The sequence below is a fragment of the Excalfactoria chinensis genome, chromosome 3 (assembly GCF_039878825.1).
Source record: "Excalfactoria chinensis isolate bCotChi1 chromosome 3, bCotChi1.hap2, whole genome shotgun sequence".
Taxonomy (NCBI): Eukaryota; Metazoa; Chordata; class Aves; order Galliformes; family Phasianidae; genus Excalfactoria; species Excalfactoria chinensis.
The window spans coordinates 74,503,631-74,524,364 of record NC_092827.1 but is presented as its reverse complement, the minus strand read 5'-3'; the positions used below and the strand labels follow the sequence as shown (position 1 = coordinate 74,524,364).

Genomic DNA, 20,734 nt, shown 5'->3' with positions numbered 1-20,734 from the left:
GCTGTCCCTTTGCGGGAAGCGGCGTCCGTCGGTCCGTGCGTTCCTCGCCCGCCGGCTGCCGGCCCCGTCCACGCCGGAGGAGCGGCGATCGCGCGCGAGCGGCTGCGAGCCCCTGGGTGCGGCGGCGCCTCTGCCCCGCTCGCAGCCCGAGTCCCGACTCGCCTCCTGCCTGCGGCTCGCCCCGCTCCGAGTGCGTCCTCCGCCCTTCCCCCATTGGGCGGTGATCGCCCTCGCCCCGCCCCGCCCGTCCTCTCGCGCCTTCTCATTGGCTGCCGCCTCGGCCGGCTCCGCCCGCTCCTCCCACCGCCCCAGATGCCGGGGCCGGGGAGAGACGCAGCAGAGGCGAGGAGCGGCCTGGGCCCCACGGCGGCGGCCGTCGCCTCCCCCTCGCCCCTCCCCTCCCCCGCCCGGAGCTCCGGGCGCGGAGCGGAGCGAGGCGAGCGCGCCAGGGTCCGGGCGGGGGCTGGCGGCGGCCGGGGGGGGGGGGGAACGCGGGCTTCCGACGGACGACGGGCTATAGCGGGCGCGAGCGCCGCGGAGGGCGCAGCCACGGTGCGGGAGCCGCGAGAGCTTCCTTCGCTTCCTCCGCCCGTCCCCCGAGGGAACGGGGCACCGGGACGGGCAGCGCCGCCTCACGCGATCGGCCCCTGCGCGGTGGAGAGCGAGCGCCTCCCGCCCCGTCCCGTCCCCGGATTCCGGCCCGCTCCGTCAGCGCCTCACTCGCGGGCAGCGGGAGCGGCTCGAGCTGCTGTAACGGCCGCTCCTCTCGCGGCTCGGGCCGCCCGCCGGTAAACAAACGCACGGCACGGCCGGCTCGGGTCGCTGCGCGGCTCGGGCCCGGAGAGCTGCGTTTGTGGCGGCGCTGCCGCCTTGGGCCCGGCGGAGGGTCCGGGGACCGGCGCTGCCCGCCCGCGATGAGGCGGTTCGGCCCCGATGGGCCGGCAGGAGGCAGCGCGCCCCGCACTCCGCTGGGTCGAGGCGGAGGAACATCCCGAGGGGCTGCAGTGCGAGCGGTGGTGCCTGCAGGCTAAAAGCCGGCTTGCTGAGCTCAGGGAGCTGCCTTCCCCAAAAGCAGGGTCATCGGCAGCGCACGAGGAGGAGTGTCATCTGTCTTGCTTTACTTTTATTCACTGGGTGCCGAGAAGGCTGCGGGATTAATTTATTCCGCTATCAGAATCTGTGTATGATGATGTGGAGATTCAGAGAAGGAAGTAATTTACTCAGCAGGTGGGATTATGTCAGCTGTGCAATGCTGAGCCTGGAAAGTCCTCAGTTGCGCACATTGGTGCCAATGATGTGGAGAATTTAAGGAGAGAGGGAAAGTTAATATAGGTTATTATTAAGAAAGGTGCCAAGGTATGGATGGTTTCTCTAGTTCCAAACACTCCATCCACTTTCCCAGAAGAGCCAGTTCTGATGTCAACTGGTGACCTGCTTTGGGAGGGTAGTGTAACAGGCTGCTGGTAACAGAAGAAGCACTCAGATGAAGCTCTGTCAGCAATGATGCATCCTTTTGCTGTGTAAAAAGCATTATGATTGTTGTAAAAGTTTGTTTTTCCAGAGCTACAAATGTTTTAATTAGCCCCAATAGCTTGCAAGGCACTTGTCTTGATCTGTGCTTTTTAGTACATCATTACAGTGATGAAACACTATCAACACAGCATACATTGCATGGATTAGGGCCATTTAGCTGCCATACCTCAAAAAGAAATGGACAATGAGAAGCAGCCATCTACTGGGCAGCAGTATTTGAGCCGTGTTATGTTTTTGAACATGTTTGGGAAGTAAATGATAAGCTGATCTCATAAAGGTACTGCGTTTTGGTATAAACGACGCATGCATTTGACAACAAACAAAGCGTGGTACGTCGCCGTGTTCTGGAAAGTATTTAGTAAGGAGAGCTCTGAAGGTCGTATTACACAAGCACTGAACATTATGGCAGGCTGGTGGTGTTGTATCAATGGCTGTATCAATGCACTGAGCAAGAAGGTTTGTGAAGTGCTCACACATTTTCACTGTTGCCTCAAAAATCCCTCCCGCAGCCTCAGCCCACTGGTGTCAGTCTCCCAAAGCACCTGCAGGGGTCAGAATACTTTTAGTTCACCAGAAGTTTCCACCAAAAACACAAAACCCAACCAATTCTAAACAACGCTGTGATTTTGATGAGAACACTTTGTAAAAACACGGGGTTTCCTATGATCCGGAAACACTGCCTTTTGCTCATGCCTCTTACTGACAAGGCGTATGATGGGGTGTTACCTTCTGCTTGTAGCTTTGCCAAGATGGGTTTTAGAATGAGGCATGCGGTTCTCGTGGATGTATTTTTAAAGCGCTATTCACGAATCTGAGATTGCACAGACGGGAATTTTAAGAGTGATTTCGGTGTGAGAAACGATGCAGCACAATAGAATATGTGATGAAAGACTTATATGCAATGTGCTTAGCTGATCAAAAGATGCAAAGTGATCTAATTACAGTGCGTTACAAACTTCAAGTTGAAAAAGGAGCTGGTCTGTGCAAAATACGTAGGTATTTTTGCAGGACTGGCAAACACAGCCAGCATGGAAATCCCAGACGTTGGATTGCATGCACAGGAGGCTCAATATTTCCCAGACATGCCAGCCCTATGAGTCTTGTGCTGCACTGATGTGCGGTGTACTCAAGGCACAAAGAATTCATTGGACCTAATGTGTCTTTGCATGTGTGGGAACAAAGAAGCATTAGAAGCAATAGAAAAACAGATGAAGAGGAAAGCTAGAGACGGCTTAGATAAGAATGTTGTAGGGCCCTGAGAAAAAGAGAGCAAATTTTTGAGCTGAGTGCCAACAGAGAGAGGCTTCAGCTGTGAGCAGGATTAGCACCCTGCGTCACAGGCCGCTTACCCAGTAATAGCTTCACGGGAGGGAGCAAAACACAAATATTTATGCAACAAGGACCAGAATTTAGGGTTCCCATACCCTCACGCCTTGTCCTTTACGTGTGAGTCATAAACAACTCTTACTTACACTTGTATTTCCCTTTTCTGGCCTCCCTAAATACTTCATTGCACAGTGGCACAGGTTCAACAGGAAAGGCAGAGAGGGCTCTTGCCCCAGATCTGAGGAGAGTCCGTAAGGGCAACGGAACCCCTTGGAAATCAGCAAATGCAGTATTTGATGAGTTTGCAGGGCAAGTGAATTTCCCTGCTTTCTCCAGCAAGAAGCAGTGATGGACCCTTACAAGAAAATTCACTTGACTTACTGCCTTTTGTTTTACTAAGAAGTCTACTGATGCAAATTGCTTCACAACAAATAGATGGAGGTACTGAAGTGAAATGCAGCTCTTAATTTTTCCTAGAAACAGTTTAGTAAATACCACAAAATACAGCTGTGAGAGGAAGAGAAACAGTCTGATAAACAGACTGTAGCAGCTGAATCTTTCTGGGCTTATTTTTCTGCTGTGCTAGCATTACAACCACTTCTAGGCTGGATGAAGTAGAAGAACTAATAGGAGTGGAGTTACAGCTTGGTCAGTGTAGAACTTTTGCAAAACTGGACAGTGCTAATGAGAAACAATTACCCCATCCACTAAATCCTCAGCTCTGTATTATTCGCTCCTCTACGGCTGAATATCTCTGTGTGCAAAATAGGTGCATGTATATATCCCAGCAGGTATTCTCTGTTTTCTTCAGTCCTATAAACCTGTCCTCTCAGTAGAATTCCTAGCTTGGAATAACACAGTAGTTTAACAGTTAAGTCCAGAATTGTTTATAGCTTTCTCCTAATGCACCTTGGGCTGCTCATATGGAACATACAAGTGAAAGGACCTGCTTTTTCAATAGAATCAGAGCAACTGCATAAGCAGTCTTGACATAAAATTGCATTACTAATTTACTTCTGCATGCTCTTAAACAGATAGTAGCTATAAATTAATAAAACTGATTAATAAATAACCAATAAATTAACGTGGCTGGCCATTTACATATGCAGCTCCTTCACATTTCACTTGGATTACTGAAAGCATTGCACATTCAAGCTAAGGGTATTTTTTTTTGTATATAGGCACTTCACAATATTTATCTCAGAAATTATAAGGTTAAACAACTGGGGAGTCAATATCTGTTTAAGCCTATCTACCAGGAGACTATCAGGAGAAAAAACTGCTGTGTATAGAAATCCAATTTTGTATTTAAATTGATCATCCTCAAGGTCATGTGGGTTTTAGCTTCTTTAGCATGAAGAAAATCTTTTTAACAAGAAAATACAGTCAGTAAAGATGGAAGATTTGCTGTCAGTTTACAAAAGAAAAGTAGAAGTATTTAAAATGAGTATGTCAATCCAGCAAATATATGCATTTTTATTACAGAAAACCTGGCCACCAGAAAAGTAGGTGGATTCGATCAGCATCGACATTCATTTTCACAGTGCTGCATACTGACAAGATTTTAAATGTTAAAATATAAAACTGAAAATACTGCTTATTTCACTGCAATCTTCTGTGTATTAATAACTACAGTACTAAATAGATAAAATCAAGTAGGATGAGGGACGCAGTAGATGTGATCTAAAAGCACTGTAACTAATTCTCCGGCTCGGTAAGTCCAAAGGAAGTTATCTTTGGAGTGCAAGGCAAGGAGCTGCTTTTTCTCAAACATGGTTTTGAACTCCTGAAGGAAAAGCACGAGAAGGTAACGTTAGCAGGACTAAGCTGTTGGGCAGCTGCTTATCAAGCCAAGGCAGGCCTCGGTTGCAATACTCTTTATTTCTGCTCAAATTTATCAAAACTTGACTGAGCTTGAAACTCTTAAAAATTTGACTGAGCCTCGGTAACCAATTCTTACAAGGACAAAGAAGCTCATCCTTTGTTTTGCATGAATCAAATGGTAAAAGGAAGAATGTCTAATCACGAGTGAAGAGCGGCTGCAGAGGCAACATAAATTGATTTTTAAAGGGATAATTTAAAAATGATATTTAATAACACAATTAATGGAAGCCTCGCTTTTCTTCTTCTGAGAGAATTACGGTGCTCTCAGGAAATGTCTTAAAATATCTATAAAATGTCTAAAAATACATGCTTTTTGTGCTAGAGAAATTTTACTTCATCAGTACATTCATATGTGTGGGACTCTTTGGCTGTTGCTTATCAATAGTAACATGAAAAATGGAAATAAAAACCACAAAACCCACCGCCAACACAGCTCCCAAGCCCACAGGCAGTATTTACATGGGAACACGCAACAAGAACATACAGAAAAGAGAGAAAGTTGCCAATACTGTTGGCTGTAGAGTTGGGGATGCCTGAGCTAGCCTGACCCAATGGGCATGCCCCTTTCAGACATCTCTGCTCTTGCAATGTGGTTAATCCGTAACCCAGACAAAGTATCAGCTGTTAATTGGGAGGTGCTGCATGGCAAGGGGGCTATATAAAGCTCTGTGAGTTTCCTGACAGTATTTGCTATAAATTTCTGGGCAGTGTTTCATATTCTGGCTGTATTCTGACTGTCTGAACTCATGGAAGGCAGGGTAAGACAATCTCAACCTGGTCGTTTAGTATTTAACAGATCATGACTATTTTTGATGTCTTTATTAAAGCTGGATAGACCTTTCATTCCAAGAAATCATAGCATATTTCCAGTGCTATTTCTAACACTTTCTAGATTTTAATGCTGATAAATGTAACTGGCCATAAAACAACCAATCTCTACTGATTTGCTTCCATTTGTGTCTCTAATCACCTTCTCAGTTTCTTCAGATGATGTGGCTTAGCAAAAATGTGTAGGGCAAAGTCAGATGCTCTTCTGGATATTACAACTTCACATATACCAAATCACAGAGTTTGATTTCAGATATATACCAAGTATGTAGAGGAAATCAGATTTGGATGGTGTCTCCATCCTTGTAAAGTAACATTGCTTTTGAGAATAAAGCAGAGAGGTTTTCCCAATGTGAAACAGTTCTTCTGTAAATTGTATGAGCTTAATTTCTCTTTATGGATAGAAAATAACGAGTAGAACTGTTCGGCTTCTTTTGGTTAGAACTACACGCAGCTTGGATACCATTTGCAATGCCCATATGTCTAAAGCTACTGCAGTATGTTTATAGAAAAAGATTAGTACAAATCAGCATTTATAGTTGTTGTTTCAACATGTTTGTTTTAAAAACTTCTTTGGACAAAAATAGATTACAGATACTTTTTTCAGGACTAACTAAGCCCCATTCCTTCCTTGCTTGTTTTCTGTTACGATTTCCCTGTTTCTGCTGTGATAATAGTTGGCCTTCCATAGCTGATTTCAGTATATTAAAGGAACTATTCAATAACATCTGTCATTTTTCTTCTGTTTATCAGAAATATGGTGGTTTGTCTTCTGAACTGCTGACTAGACAGAAAGATTTGGCCAGTTTGGAGTTCACGTAGGCTTCAACAAATGTTAGTGCACTCAGCCTATACCAGAAGACGTTCAACATCAAACAAGATCACATTGCCTTTCCTTTCAGAATACAAGAAGACCTATTTAGTAGATTTCCTGTTCTGGCTTGTCTAAAATAAGCAAATGAATGTTGTTTTAAGCCCAGTATTTTGAGCAGCATTTATCTTTTCAAGTATGAATTCGGAATCACAATTTTAGGGAGCAAGGGGGTTTATGTAAAGAGGCAGGAATGTAATTATATGACTTGCATATGAAAAAGGTAGCAGTACACTTAGGAAGAGAACACAGCATCTCCTGCTTCTCAATACATTTCTGCTTAACAAACTTAGTATTTCATATAATGATGGGAAAATTGTGGTACAAGGAAGCAAGGCCTGAACAGCAGAGAATCCTCAGCAGTAAGAAAGGCAGGAAGGAAGATGATTTGGTTAGTGTGGCTCAGTAGAGAAGAACTGGGCAGGAAGATGTGGGTATGTGGAATAGCCTCCTACTGTAGGTAGGATCTTTCAAGATATTAGCAGCTTCCTAGACATTTTAAGCTTTCTCACTTCCTAGCAATAAAACATGATCAGTATTGTTCTCCCAGTCCTCCACTCTTAGCTAATCAGCTCTCACAAGCCAGTCTTTAATTACAATCCAAAACACTGCTATTGGGCTCCTTGTTGTTTTATGGCAGCAAACCTTCTTTGAGATTTCTTTCTAAGTAAGGAGATATTCTTTCTTATAAGGAGAAAGACTGGCTGCTGTACTTTGTCAGCAATGCAGACTACCAGTAAAATGTTAGTTTTCACTAACCAGTTAATCTGGCTCTAGAGGTGATTTTTTTATTGCTAGATTTGCAAATAGCAAGCAGATAACTCCTGGGAATGCGATACAGACTGTGTACAGCCTTTTCACAGTGTATCTCAGCTAGAACCTATCATAGGATAGTGTAGCACTGTCATCATCCTGACTTGAATCTTATAAATGCTTTTCCATGCATTCAGCTAGATCTCTTGATGAGACTGAGATTAGGCTGCTGCTCCAGTCATGCTGTCCTCCTACTCCATGTAGTATGTTTTAGAAGGGGAAAACTACTGTTGTCAGTATTTCCTCACACATGTTGTCTGAAGAAAATGAGCAGGTGAGCAGGAGGAGGACAATAGTTCACAGTCCCTCTGACAGACTTGAAAGAGACTGAAAACAACTGAGGGCAAGATGTAACCAAAGCCAAGTCCTTCCTACTCCTTCTGAATCAGTTTTTATACCCAGCATCAAACAAGAGTCACCTTAAGTCACTTTCTTTGGTCATCCAATATAGGACTCAGTAGATCAAGCTGCCAGCGAACTACTTCATTAATATTTTTCCTCTCTCCTAATTTAGAGCATTTTCTTTCACTTTCATACAATAAAGCACGATCTTTGATTAAGCTGAAGTCCTAAAATTGTAATCATAGCAATTTTTAAATTAATAAGGTGTTTTGTAAAAAATCAGTCAGAATAAATATTAAAAAAATATATATTATTTCTTGAATTTCTCTATCTTCATTCTCAGTACAGCGATTCTGAGACAATTAAAGGTTTGTGCTGTTTTGTTTAAAAATATATATATTTTCAGTTCTGTAACTGAAGCTAAAAAAATGAGTTACACAGTATTTCATGTCCAATTGGTTGTTAAAAAGGTTTCAATAATATTCATGATTATTTCAATTTGTTGTAAGAAGGAAAGGCCTCCATAGTCAAAGCCGTGTTTACTCAGTCATTTTTGAACCAGGAAATACCTCATCTGGAAAATCTAAAGAGACGGAATTAAGAATTTAAGAGAAATAAAGGTGTGTTAATTCCCTTTCTATCTTCACCCTATCTACAGTGCTGGTAATAGAATCTCTGTTTCTATGGTTCTGTAATGAAGAACTGTGGTACTTCATAATGTTTATACTACTGTTGACCACAGAAATTGAAAATAAATAGAAATCTCACCTTTAAGCTTCCACCTGTTCAGCTTCCTTTTACGTAACTTCAGTAGTAATCAGGCATGCTTCTAATGTACAGCATCAACTGACCAACACATCTGCTTTCCAAACACTGACTGGCAAATACATTTTTCCCTTAGTTCTGTAGAGATTTGCTGTTTTAGCTGAGATTACTGTAACTGTCACTACGGCCAGTGACCTACAGAGCTAGCAGCCTGAATCATTGTAGCTTCTGCAGAAAAGCCAGCACCTCTGGGCAAGAGCTACCACAAACTGGGATTTCTATGAGATGAAGGCAGTGGTCGATGCATAGACATAGAGCTCAGTGGGAAAGGAAAATGAGTGGCACGTAAATGAAAAATTTATCTGGTGGCTCTGACTGTGGTTTGACTGTGATGGGTGATTTTAACACCAGCTCATGGGTGATCAGCTTTAATGTATATTCTTAGTGTTTGGATTGAGCAATCAATTCAAGATCTGCAGTGGTGTTTAATCACTTGCCCTTCAGGTATTAACTTTAAATCCCCACTACACACACAGGCATGTGACAGAAATGGTTGCTGTAATGTTTTGCTCTTTGCAGAAGAGTTATGCAACTCTTTGATTTGACAGAAAATTCTCTAGTGAGTTGTTAATAGTTATCATTAGCAAATACATCATTAGTCCTTTCCTAATTCTATCTAATCAGCAAGAGAGAGGTTTTAGCAGCTCTTCTGTATTGGAGGTTTTGGTTTTGTCATAAAAGGAAATGAGGTACCTGGGAATTTTAGATAGCAGCTAGAAGTAGCGAAAGCTGGTATTTTTCCTCTTACTGTAGGAAATAATGTCTCCAAGTTTCTAGGGTATTAGGAAAGTCCTCTTGGTTTGTTTTGCTTTTCTTTGTATTAATGGATAAGCCAGGGCAGATTTGTCACTGATATCTCTGGGTTCAGCAGAGATCTCAGGCTGAGTAGAGAATATACAACAAAGAGAAAATGTGTTATTGAAGGAGAGAACTCAAAGTAATTTATGTATTTTTTTCCCCTCTTTTTAGAAAATAGGTGTATTGGTTTTAAATGTACAGATGGAAACAAAATGTACAGAAGGTATATAAGTGAATGAGTAAAGGGAAAAACTCACCAACGGTGGTGCCTTGACCGAAGCAGCTGAGGCAGTCCTCCCTGGTGAGCGATCTCCAAGAGATACTGCTCCAGTGGGAGTCAGCCCTTAAATGAGGTCTCAGAGGGGATGGAGTCAAGCTCCACCCCTTCTGGGAGCACAGCTACATCACTCTCACCTGTGCTCCCACAGCTGACCCCATACTTGCCTCAGCTGATTAATCAGAGGTTCAGGCTGTGATTACCAATCTCCCATACACTCCACCCCTTCACAGCGTGAACCAATGATTAGGTGAGTTTTCCCTTATCACAGAGACCCAACGCGACGCTGATACAATTTCCCGTCGCACCGAATGCTGATGTTATTCAAATGATGATTGGATGGGTATTCACGATCTTCCGTGGGCCAGTGCTTGATAGATGTTACTGGAGACAAGCCATCTCGAGGTGCAGGTCCATTTGCGTTTCATCAGTCCACACAAACTGTTCTCTGATGGTCCTAGAGGCTTAGAATCTTAGGGAGAGTAATACAGATGTTTCAAGGGTACCAGGAGAGGAAGGTCTGCCCTCCAGGGCAAGATACAGGCCGTATTCTTGTCTTGGGTCAATACTTCTGCTCGCACCGGATTATGTCCCGGCCTCCGATACCATACCCTCTGGCCAGATATCTGTGGCTGTATAACTATATCTGGCACCAGAGGAGGAGTCCTGATCTGCCATAGGGACATGATGGGTGTCCCTTTAGCAATAAAGACCGGAGTATTGACCACGATGTCAGTAGGCCATGTACCTATCACCGAGGGGGTAACTGAACCTCCCACCTCCAATAGTCTCCCCCAAGGTGCAAGTAGGCCACACCACTTAGGTCCTACTTGCACCTTCCAGGGCCAATTTATCTTATGGATTCCTGGTTTTAGATTCTCAGGGGCAGGGAGCAGAAGATTATTGTCATTACCAACCTGCGGTTTTACCTCATTATCAGCACCTGTAATTTGAATCCTAAGAGGGGAGGCCCATATAGTGTGTAACATTTTCAGAGCACTGGGTCTGCCATCCCGAGGTCTTTCGTTCAAGTCCCGCAGGGTTTCGTATAATCTTTTTGTCCACCCCTGCAGGGACTGAGAGTCTGTCTTCAGGGCAGCCTTAAGAATACCATTGTAGCGTTCAATAAGGCCTGCCCCTGTTGGATTATATGGCAGATGGAATCGCCATTCAATGTTGTTCTCTTCTGCCCAGCGCTGTATCATCGCTCCAGTAAAGTGAGTCCCTTGGTCGCTCTCGATGACTTGAGGTGTCCCATATGCAGACATCAGTTTAGTGAGTGCCTTAATTGTATATGCTTGATTTGCCTTTGGTACGGGATAGGCTTGCAGCAGTCCACTTACAGTATCAACGCAGGTCAGGGCATATCTCGCCCCCTCAGACCGAGGGAGGGGCCCAATGTAATCAACCTGCCATCTCTGAAGAGGACTATATCCTCTAGCAATGTGGGATGTTGTTTCAGGCAACGGCCTTGGTCTCATCTTCGAGCAAGCGTCACAGTCCTGACATGCTTGGACGATATCAGATAGCTGTACAGGCAGTCCCCATGCTTTAGCAGCTGCCCACATTATCTTTTGTCCAGCATGCCGTAGCTTCTGATGTAACCATCGGGCAATATTTTCGGATTGTGAATTCCCAATCCATCGAACTCGGGCCAGTGTGTCCGCTTCATCGTTTCCTGGTGACTGCAGGGGTTGATGACCAGAGACATGGTAGACACATACCGTCCTGTGTTTGACTGTATTCCAAATGTCTACCCACATGTCTTTCCCCCAGATCGGTCGGGCGTGGATAGTCCATTCCTGGGTAGCCCACTGCGTAATCCACAGAGTAAGCCCCCGGTACACGGCCCAACTATCCGTACAGATGTTCAGGATGCCATCACCAGGTTCTTTAGTTATAACCATCCACACGGCTCGTAATTCTGCCCATTGGCTGCTCTGACCATCCCCCTCATCAAACCAGATTGTCTCAGTAGAGGGATGGTATGCTATAGCTCGCCACTTGCTCGGGTTGCCTCTGCTGGACCCATCCGTATACCAGGCATCTTCAGGAATAGGATATCTTCCTTCCTGAACAGGGCTCTTCTCTGGTGGAGCGACAATTGGTTCTTTCGGCGTATCACTGCGATATGTCACTGGGCCTAGGATCTTCTGTAATTCCTCCTTGAGTGGAGACGAAGACAGGCTGCTTCTTTGACTTAGATAGGCGACCCATCGTGCTACCGTCTGTGCTTGGGCCACCCCTGTCTTAGGAAGGTGAGTTAGATCTCTTACCCACCCCTGGATCGGTAATGTAGTTTTAACTATAACCTCTGCTGTTTGCGTTATTGGCTCTACCGCTTGTAACGCTGAATAGGCAGCCAATAACTGTTTTTCAATCATGCTGTATCTTTCTTCTGCTCCGTGCCAAACCTGAGACCAGAATCCAATGGGGGTTCGAACAGAACTCTGGCGTTGCCACAGGCCCCAGCCAAAACCATCCTGGGTAACATGAACGTCTAGTTCAGCTGGGAGGGTCGGATCAAATATACCCAATGCCTGGGCTTGTTTAACTGCCAGCTTTGCCTGTTGGAAAGCATCTTGTTCTACCTTCCCCCAGTTCCACGATTGACCCTTCTTGGTAAGCTTATACAATGGCCTCAACAACTGAGCTAAGTGAGGTATAAAGGAGCGCCAATACCCCAATATACCTAAGAACTCTTGTAGCTGTTTCGATGTTGTAGGGACTGGGAACGCTTGGACTTTATCCACTACTGCACTGGGTAGTACTTTGGTTTTTCCGGACCAAATTACTCCCAGGAATTTTACAGATAGCCCCGGACCTTGCACCTTCTGTGGGTTTATAGCCCACCCTCTCTTTTGCAGATAAGCTATCAATAAATCTGCTGCTTGTCTCACCGCCTCTAATGAATCGGACGTTAACAGGAGGTCATCAATATAATGATATAAATTTACATTATGTGGCTTCTGCCACTTAGCCAGATCACGCGCCACCAAATTATGACAAAAAGTAGGTGAATGCACGTACCCTTGCGGCAGAACCTGAAAAGTCCACTGCCTGCCTTCCCATGTGAATGCAAACTGGTCTTGTGATTCTTCACTAATCGGAATACTGAAGAATGCATTCGCTAAGTCTAGGACACAGTGATACGTTTTAATTTCTCTACTTAGTGTGTCCATTAGGGAGGCAATATTGGGTACGGCTGCATGAACGGGCGGCGTGACCTTGTTTAATTCCCTGTAATCCACTGTCATCCTCCATGTTCCATCCGATTTTCGCACTGGCCATATTGGGGAGTTGTACGGGCTATGTGCAGGCCTTATAATACCCACTCTTTCTAATTCCTGCACTGTTTTTGTTATTTCATCCTGCCCACCTGGGAGTCTGTACTGTTTTACATTAGTAATCCGACGTGGCTTGGGCAGACAAATAGGCTCATGTTTTGCATGGCCTCTCAATATTGTCTGAATTGCCCGGATACTAATGCATCTCTGCCGCAACCGGAACTCTCCCACTGTTGTGTGGAGAGCCAGACCCCACAAGATATCAATTCCCAATATGTACTCCGGAATTGGGGCAATAGATACCTTGTACTCCCGTGGTGGGAGGCGCCCGACCCCCAATTTTACCCACGTTTGGGTGACTGGAACGGTCTGTCCCCCAAAGCCTCCAATCATTACTTTGTTCCCTCTGAATTTTGTTGGATCTCCATAAATTATAGATGTTTCCGCCCCCGTATCAACGAGGGCCATAACCTTCTGCACATTTTCTCGGGACCAATATATTGTCAATTCCACATAGGGCCTCCGGTCCCGTCTAGAGGCCCTAGGGTGACTGACGTCCCTCATCACGCCATAAACTGGGCCAGATTCAGGTCTTTTACCTCTGATGCCTCTGGTACTATGACCCGAGGCACCTGAGGTGGCCTCTTTTTCCTATTTGGCACGATAAAATCTTCTAGATTCCAAACTGTTGTTGGTCGTCGTTCTATAAGCCTTATCCCCGGTCTTTTGGGGCGGTTTTGAAATTTTTGTTCATCCTTCAGCTGTTTCCACAACTGAAGCAGAACGTGATTGGGCTGCCCATCAATTTTGGCAAATTGAACACCTGCTCGGAGTAGATCATTAAACATTTGTTTTCGGGACACCCTAATGGGTCCCGCCCGAGGGGTTCGTGGAGCCGATCTCCTGGCTCGGGCTATTGGAAAAACTTCAGGATCTTCAATTACTCTAATATTGCGCTTGGTTCTTAGGCGCTCCGTTTCCCCCAGGTCCGCTACCAATTGGGCAGCATGTTGGACTGCTGCCTCTGCGGCCACTAGAGGATTCAATATAGAAACCAATGTTCCATACATATGTGAGGGAGCCTGTTGTAAGATTAGGTCCCTCATTCCCGCGGAAAATTTCACCATGTCCGGACTAACAGATACATCTTCATAGACAGCCTCTCGCATGCCTAGTTCCCGGATATAATTTTGTAGGTCTTCCATAGAAGACCACATTCCTGTATGTATTGGCATGTCTGTTTTATTTGACCATACCATACGGCAGGCAGCCATTATCCAATCTACGATCGAATGATTCTCTTCAGGGAACTGGGACCCTGAGTACAATCTCTGCCTCAGGGCAGGATGGACTGTTATGGTTGCTAGTTTAGATACCTCGGAGCCGTTAACTATTACACTTTCTGCTCCCGAGTCCCATAATCGTAACAGCCAGGCTGGGACACTTTCCCTTGGTCTTTGCCTGAAGCGCTGTACTAGATCCATAAGTTCGGTGGGCGTATATGGACGTGCTGTTACGTGTAAATAGGAGTCAGCAGGGGTCCATTGATCAGGAGGCACCCCTGCTGGTCGCTCCTGGACTTTTTTTGTTTTTTGGGTTACCATAGGACGGACTTCTAATAAGTCCGTCTTAAGTGGCTCTTCTAGGTCAGATTTAGTGACCTTAGTTTGATCCGATGTTTCAGGATCCTTACTATCATCCATTGTAATGTATCTAATTTGGGGGGTGTTTGAAAAAAATGATGAATTTTTCCCCGTTAATAGATTAATTTCGCCCTCCAATTTTTCAATGCGGGCTTTTAATAATTGATTTTCATGTTCAATCTTATCTGATTTAACCTCTGCCTGATTTAAAGCATTCAATAAAGGCCAAGCAGCCATAGATGCAGCCATTTGCCTTTCTTTGGTTGTCAAAATATCTTTTTGCAACCCCTGAAAGTATTCAGTTAGATGGTAAGGGGACATATTGCCCGTTACCCGTAAGGGCCCCCATTGTTCGATAATCGTCGCTAGTTGAAAATATGGGGATGCCTCAAACCCTGGTATTTGTCCAGGGAGGATTTTCCCTAAGGGGGTGATCTTCTCCCCCTTGAACCAACTAAACACATTCCACAGGAAAGACATTTTTTTTTCCGATATTCGCAGGCTCCTGCCTGGCTCGCCAAATGTATTGGTTTTAAATGTACAGATGGAAACAAAATGTACAGAAGGTATATAAGTGAATGAGTAAAGGGAAAAACTCACCAACGGTGGTGCCTTGACCGAAGCAGCTGAGGCAGTCCTCCCTGGTGAGCGATCTCCAAGAGATACTGCTCCAGTGGGAGTCAGCCCTTAAATGAGGTCTCAGAGGGGATGGAGTCAAGCTCCACCCCTTCTGGGAGCACAGCTACATCACTCTCACCTGTGCTCCCACAGCTGACCCCATACTTGCCTCAGCTGATTAATCAGAGGTTCAGGCTGTGATTACCAATCTCCCATACAATAGGCAAAAAAATAAATAATGAAAATTATCAAAAGGAACACTCCTTGGACATTTAGCGTTCTTTCTGTATCAGTTAATTTTTCCACGTTGCCATGAATAATTCATGTAGACATCTTAGTTTATATTCCACACTTTGTCTTCTTGCTACTTCAATGCAATTTTTAATAAGTGAGATTTAAAGTTTAAGTTTAAATGAGACAAAAAGGGGTCTTGGTTTAACTATGGATTTATAATGAACATATTTTTAATAAAGAAAAAAATCCACATTTGTCTCGCTCAAAGGCTCACCTGTTTCTAGTCACAGAAGCAATGTAAGAGACTCTATTGCTTACCTACATTATACATCTAATTGATCTCAGTTTTTATACATCTTACTAATTTAGCCAGACTCTAGCCATGACAATATTGATAACACTTGTAGAATAAACAGGACACAAAACTGTTTACCTAAGAAGAGCCATCATTTAGAATATTACCAGGATATTTGCAATTCTTAGATGCAGATTAAGCTTTATATTCTAATATAACCTCCTGTACTAAAAGCAATTGATCTAGTCATTGTTGTTATTAAGAGATACTTGTTCAGAATTCTTTTTGACTTCGTATAGGGCTGAAGAAGCTCCATAGGATCCTTCTTTCCCTTGCTGTGCCATGGATGTGGCTGGCTGGCTGTCCACCTGATCTACTGGGTCTCACGGGTAGAAAGAGCAGAGCTGTGGTCAGAGGTGCTACTTTACTACATGACATGGACCTGTTGTTTTGGGATCATCCTCTGTTACATGTGTATGCACTGTATGGCAAGTTGGTCCCAAATAAATACATAATAAGAATAATTCAGTGACTTTTCTTGCCATGTATTAAGAAACTTCAGGTAGAGTGGGTTACAGAAGGGGAAACAAAAAGTCCTGTTATCTCACATTTGTATCTAAGCTTATGGTAATTTGAATGAAATGAAAAGTAATTTTTTGTTTGTTTTTGTTATACATTAAACTAATCTATCAGTTCTATCCCTATAACTATCATTAAATGTATAGACTGCTAAACCTGACAGTTGTCCTTTAAATTATCTTCATTTAAATGTTAAAATGTCTCTCTATTTAATCCTTCAAGACAAATATCCACCGGGGTGCTGTGTTTATTTCATTTCTGATTCTTTGATTCTTTGCTTTGTATTTAAGCTCACAGAGAAATTTTACCATCCACAGCATCCAGTGTTGATTTTTCAAAACCTGGGATCTTGATGCAAAGCACTTCATTCCTGATATGGAAAGATTTGATTGTATTGCTATCAGACTGTCTGAAATTATTGTTTGGAGTTTACACCAGAGCAATCAGTCGTCCTGTTTTTTGCAAAATTTCCCATTCATTCCAAAACACTGTTTTATTTGTGCCTGTTTTCTGAAGCATTTTCCTCATCTATGTTTTCTAGTTCAGAGCTTTGTCTCATTTCAGTCAATACAAATGAGCAACAGGGCCATAAAATGAGCTTTGTTGACAATCTGGGGACAGTGCAGATGACTGCCATCGCTTGTCATGGCGTGTATTTCAGATGACTCAGATCAGAACTCAGGTTTGACAGTACAGTGGCAATTTCTGTCAAGTGGAACAGGTTATTGATGACCTTTACTGCTGGATGAAACCTAAAGGAAACCTGAAACTCAATATAACGCTGGGGGGATTGGGAGGGAACAGGATTCTCTGGCAGCCCAAAGGTACCTTAGGTACATTTTCCTGCTTCTTCCACAGCTATACTGCCTTCCTTTCTCTATGTTAATTTTGTTATAACAACAACAAAGGAGGCGGTCAGTGTTAATGTTTGTCAAACCACTGTTTCTAAAGTTACATCTCTTTATAGGTCTTCCTTCAGGCACTTCAGTCACCACAATATTGTTAAATTATCGCAAATATCAAAGGCTGATGTCACTTATTAAGTTCAGCAAATAAAAGTACAAATAATCATGAGCTAAAATAAGAAAAGGGAGATAATTTCCATGGGCAACTAACAAACGCTGAATTTCAGGAAACAGCTATTTTCTGTCACAGCCACACATTATGTTTTACACTACTTTAAATATAATTAGAGCCAATGCTGTATCTAAGTGAATAGAAAGGGGAGTGGCAGCAGGAGGCAAGTGGAGGGTGGTTCATCATTGCATGACATAAGCAAGACGTAATGGGGAAGTTAGTGCCTGCTGATTTTGTATCCTTTGGGCAGTATCTTCACAGCTCAAGGTACCATTTACTGCTAGTCTCAGCTGTCCATTCAATGGCTATCTTCTGGGGAAACATCTACAAATAGTTAATTAATTAGCTGGAATTTGCCTGTGGTCCAAAGGAAACACTATAAATACAAAATATCTCTAAGATTTGTAAGCCTGCTCACTAAAGCTGTGGAAACACGGACATTTAAGGTAACTATCTGTAAGCTGCCTCTGCAGCCTGAAGACACTTCTCACCCACATCAATATTCTCCATGCAGCCTCCTCAACTTTCTTCAATCTTGGTTAGAGCTGCACTCTCTACTTTCTTTTTTTCACCTCTCACTTTTTTTTTTTTAGGGTGGACAGTGATGAAGGGGTTTGTGAATAGGCAAGTTAGTCAAGTTTAAAAGCACAATTTTCTACAGGTTTTGCAGATCTGTAGCTATCTCTGCTCATATAGTCCTATGAAATTGAATTTATATTGAACCTGAGGGGGGAAAAAAAAGCCCTGCAAGATATTTCTGTAGTTTGGATATTTAAGAAAACTCACTTCTTGCTTGAGTTAACTCTGCTGTTAAACATAAGTTCCTCCAAAGATTTGGAGAATTATTTGAAGCACTGGCTTTATGCATTAGCACACCAGATCTGACTGTCCCAGGAGCTTTAACTAACAGCCACAGGATAAATTCTCTAGGGCAAGAATTTCTTCCACACCTTCATATCTTTGAAATTAATTTCCTTTACCAGTTTTGATAGAACACAAGTTTTGTTAGTTTCAGAATGCAAAGAAAGACTATTTAAGTGAACTTCTTTGATTCTCTACTTTCCTTTCAGACAAGGAAACTTAGTCTAGACTCTAATTGCAATCTTTGCGAACTGCAGGGATCGGACTGTGCTTTCATAAAATAAGTGTAACCTTAGTAGAGAAATTAAGGTACTACTAAAAAGACATGCATAGTAGCAAAGGAAGAACTAGCTCAGAACATAGGCTGAAAAGGCTGGTATACAGCATTCTCTGACACCAAACACATTGCACACAAAGAGAATTAACGTTGCCTGTTGATGAAAGTGGTTGCTGAATAGATCAACTCCTCCTTTAACGTGAATACCCATATAATATCAGTGACAGCATATTTCACTTGGGAAAAAATAGGCATTTTATGACATTTTTAAAAGTTTAGTATTCATTAAAATAATTTGTTTTAATATTGCTTGTAGCATGAAACACATTTCATAATAGATTATATAATCTAAATCACTCAGATTCTTGGAAATGAAACATTCGTGCTCAACAAATGCCATTTTTAGTTTACGTCTTTTCCCTTTATACAACAGCAGCAAACACAACGAAAACATTCTTCTAAGATATGGGAGGTATGGTAGCCACGATAATATTGTGCCTGAGTAACCATTAACCTACATCAGCAAATGCCAACTGGAAATCTAAAGGGTACTGAGACAATATTCGCTGCCCCAGATATGCAGATGAGAAAGCTGAACATCTCTACATGTATCCAAACGTGCATTAAACAATCACATGAATTCCTAACAGTCAGAAGAGTTACATTCCAAAAACTGCTGGGAATTCAGTCAGAAAACAGACCATGAATTATTCAGCAACATCTGAATGAGATTTTCTTTGAATGGTGACAATTATTTCCATTACGCTATACAAGGAACCTTGGTTTGAGACAAAGATTGAGTTTTATTTTCACTTTTTTTTGTTGCTGTTACTCAGTTGCAAAAAAACAAAACAAAAACGAGAAACAAGAAATAATACTGTCAGGATATTTCTATTATCAACACCAAAACCTAGAAAATTAAATGGAACCCACTTTTATTCCAGAATAGGCAAAACTTATCTTTGACCCCCAAACTTGGATTTTCTTGGAAGTATTGACTTTGAGTTTGCTATTTCCTTTCAGTTTTCACATGCAAACTGATAAAGGTCAGGGAAATAGAAGTTTAGAGTCATAAAAACATAGAACATCCTGAGTTGGAAGGGGTACATGAGTTTCCTGAACACTGGCAGCTCGGGGCTGTGCCCACTGCCCTGTGCAGCCCGTTCCATGCCCACCACTCTCTGGTGCAGACCTGTCTCTGACCCCCACTGCCCCTCCCCTGGCACAGCTCCATGCCGTTCCCTCGGGCCCTGTCGCTGTCACACAGAGCAGAGCTCAACTGCTGCCCCTCCGCTCCCTGTGAGGAGCTGCAGCCACTATGAGGCCTCCCCTCAGCTCCTCTGTGCTGAGCAAACACAGGATGCTCAGCTGCTCCTCTGCAGACCCTTCACCATCTTTGTAGCTCTTTCTTTGGATGCTCTCTAACAGTTTTATGTCCTTATACTGTGGCACCTAAATCCAAATGCAGTTCTTGAGGTGAAGCAGCACAATGCAAAGCTGAGTGAGACAACTGCTCCCCTTTCCCAGTGGCAATACCAGATCTGGTGCACCCCAGGGGGCAGTTGGCCTTTGGTCTGCCCAGGCACACTGTTGGCTTATGTTCAACTTATTGACATCTCCTAGCTGTACTACATTAAGGAATAAGGATGGGCTGGTGCAATACTTCAGTAACACCAGCTCAAAACTTCTCAAGAAGTTGGAATGCAACATGAGTCTCCAATTGCTAATCTAAACAGCCTAATTACAGTGTCTTTCTTTGACTTTTGTGTCACAGAAAGGTCAACAGGCAATACAGGAATGCAGTAGCAAAGAGACTAGTACAAATGGAATAGTATCACAAAAGAAAAAAGTTAGGTACTCACCCATCCCTGAAGAGCTAGACTCACATGGAAAACTCCACAAAGAAGGGATCTCCAACCAGAGATCCTTCCCAATGGTAGTCAGCCCTTGAATGGTGGAAGGGGGGTGAAGGGGTCTAAGAGAGGTACAGTCAGGCTCCACCCCTTCCATTCACACAGCTGAATTGCCTTCACCTGTGCTCCCAGGGCTGACAGTCCTTTCCCCAGGTGCTCAATCAGTGGTTCAGGCCATGACTCAGCAGTTCCCATATGTACACAAATATCAATATGTTGAAACAATACTTCTTGTGTATATATATATATATATCAGAATGCTTTTTTAAATGTATATCTTAAAAGCATTTCTGCTAAAATTACTTGGTAGATTCAAACCAAATTGCTATCCTTGCTTTTCTCAAGCTATATGTTTTTAGTGACATCCTCCCAAAAAGCTATAGAATGTCTAAATACATTCTGAATGATATGTAGTAAACAAAACTTTTAAACAAAAATTAAGAGTAATAAGAG

General features: G+C 43.3%; 1 long non-coding RNA gene across 1 annotated transcript; it reads right to left on the bottom strand.

Annotated features, from left to right (window-relative positions):
* Positions 1-4,470: 4,470 nt before the first annotated feature.
* LOC140249437 (uncharacterized) lies at positions 4,471-20,308 on the bottom strand. Its single transcript, XR_011903011.1, has 3 exons — positions 20,231-20,308; positions 17,455-17,554; positions 4,471-4,645 (listed from the first exon to the last, which is right to left on the bottom strand). It is a non-coding gene; the product is annotated as an uncharacterized lncRNA (long non-coding RNA).
* Positions 20,309-20,734: the final 426 nt, after the last annotated feature.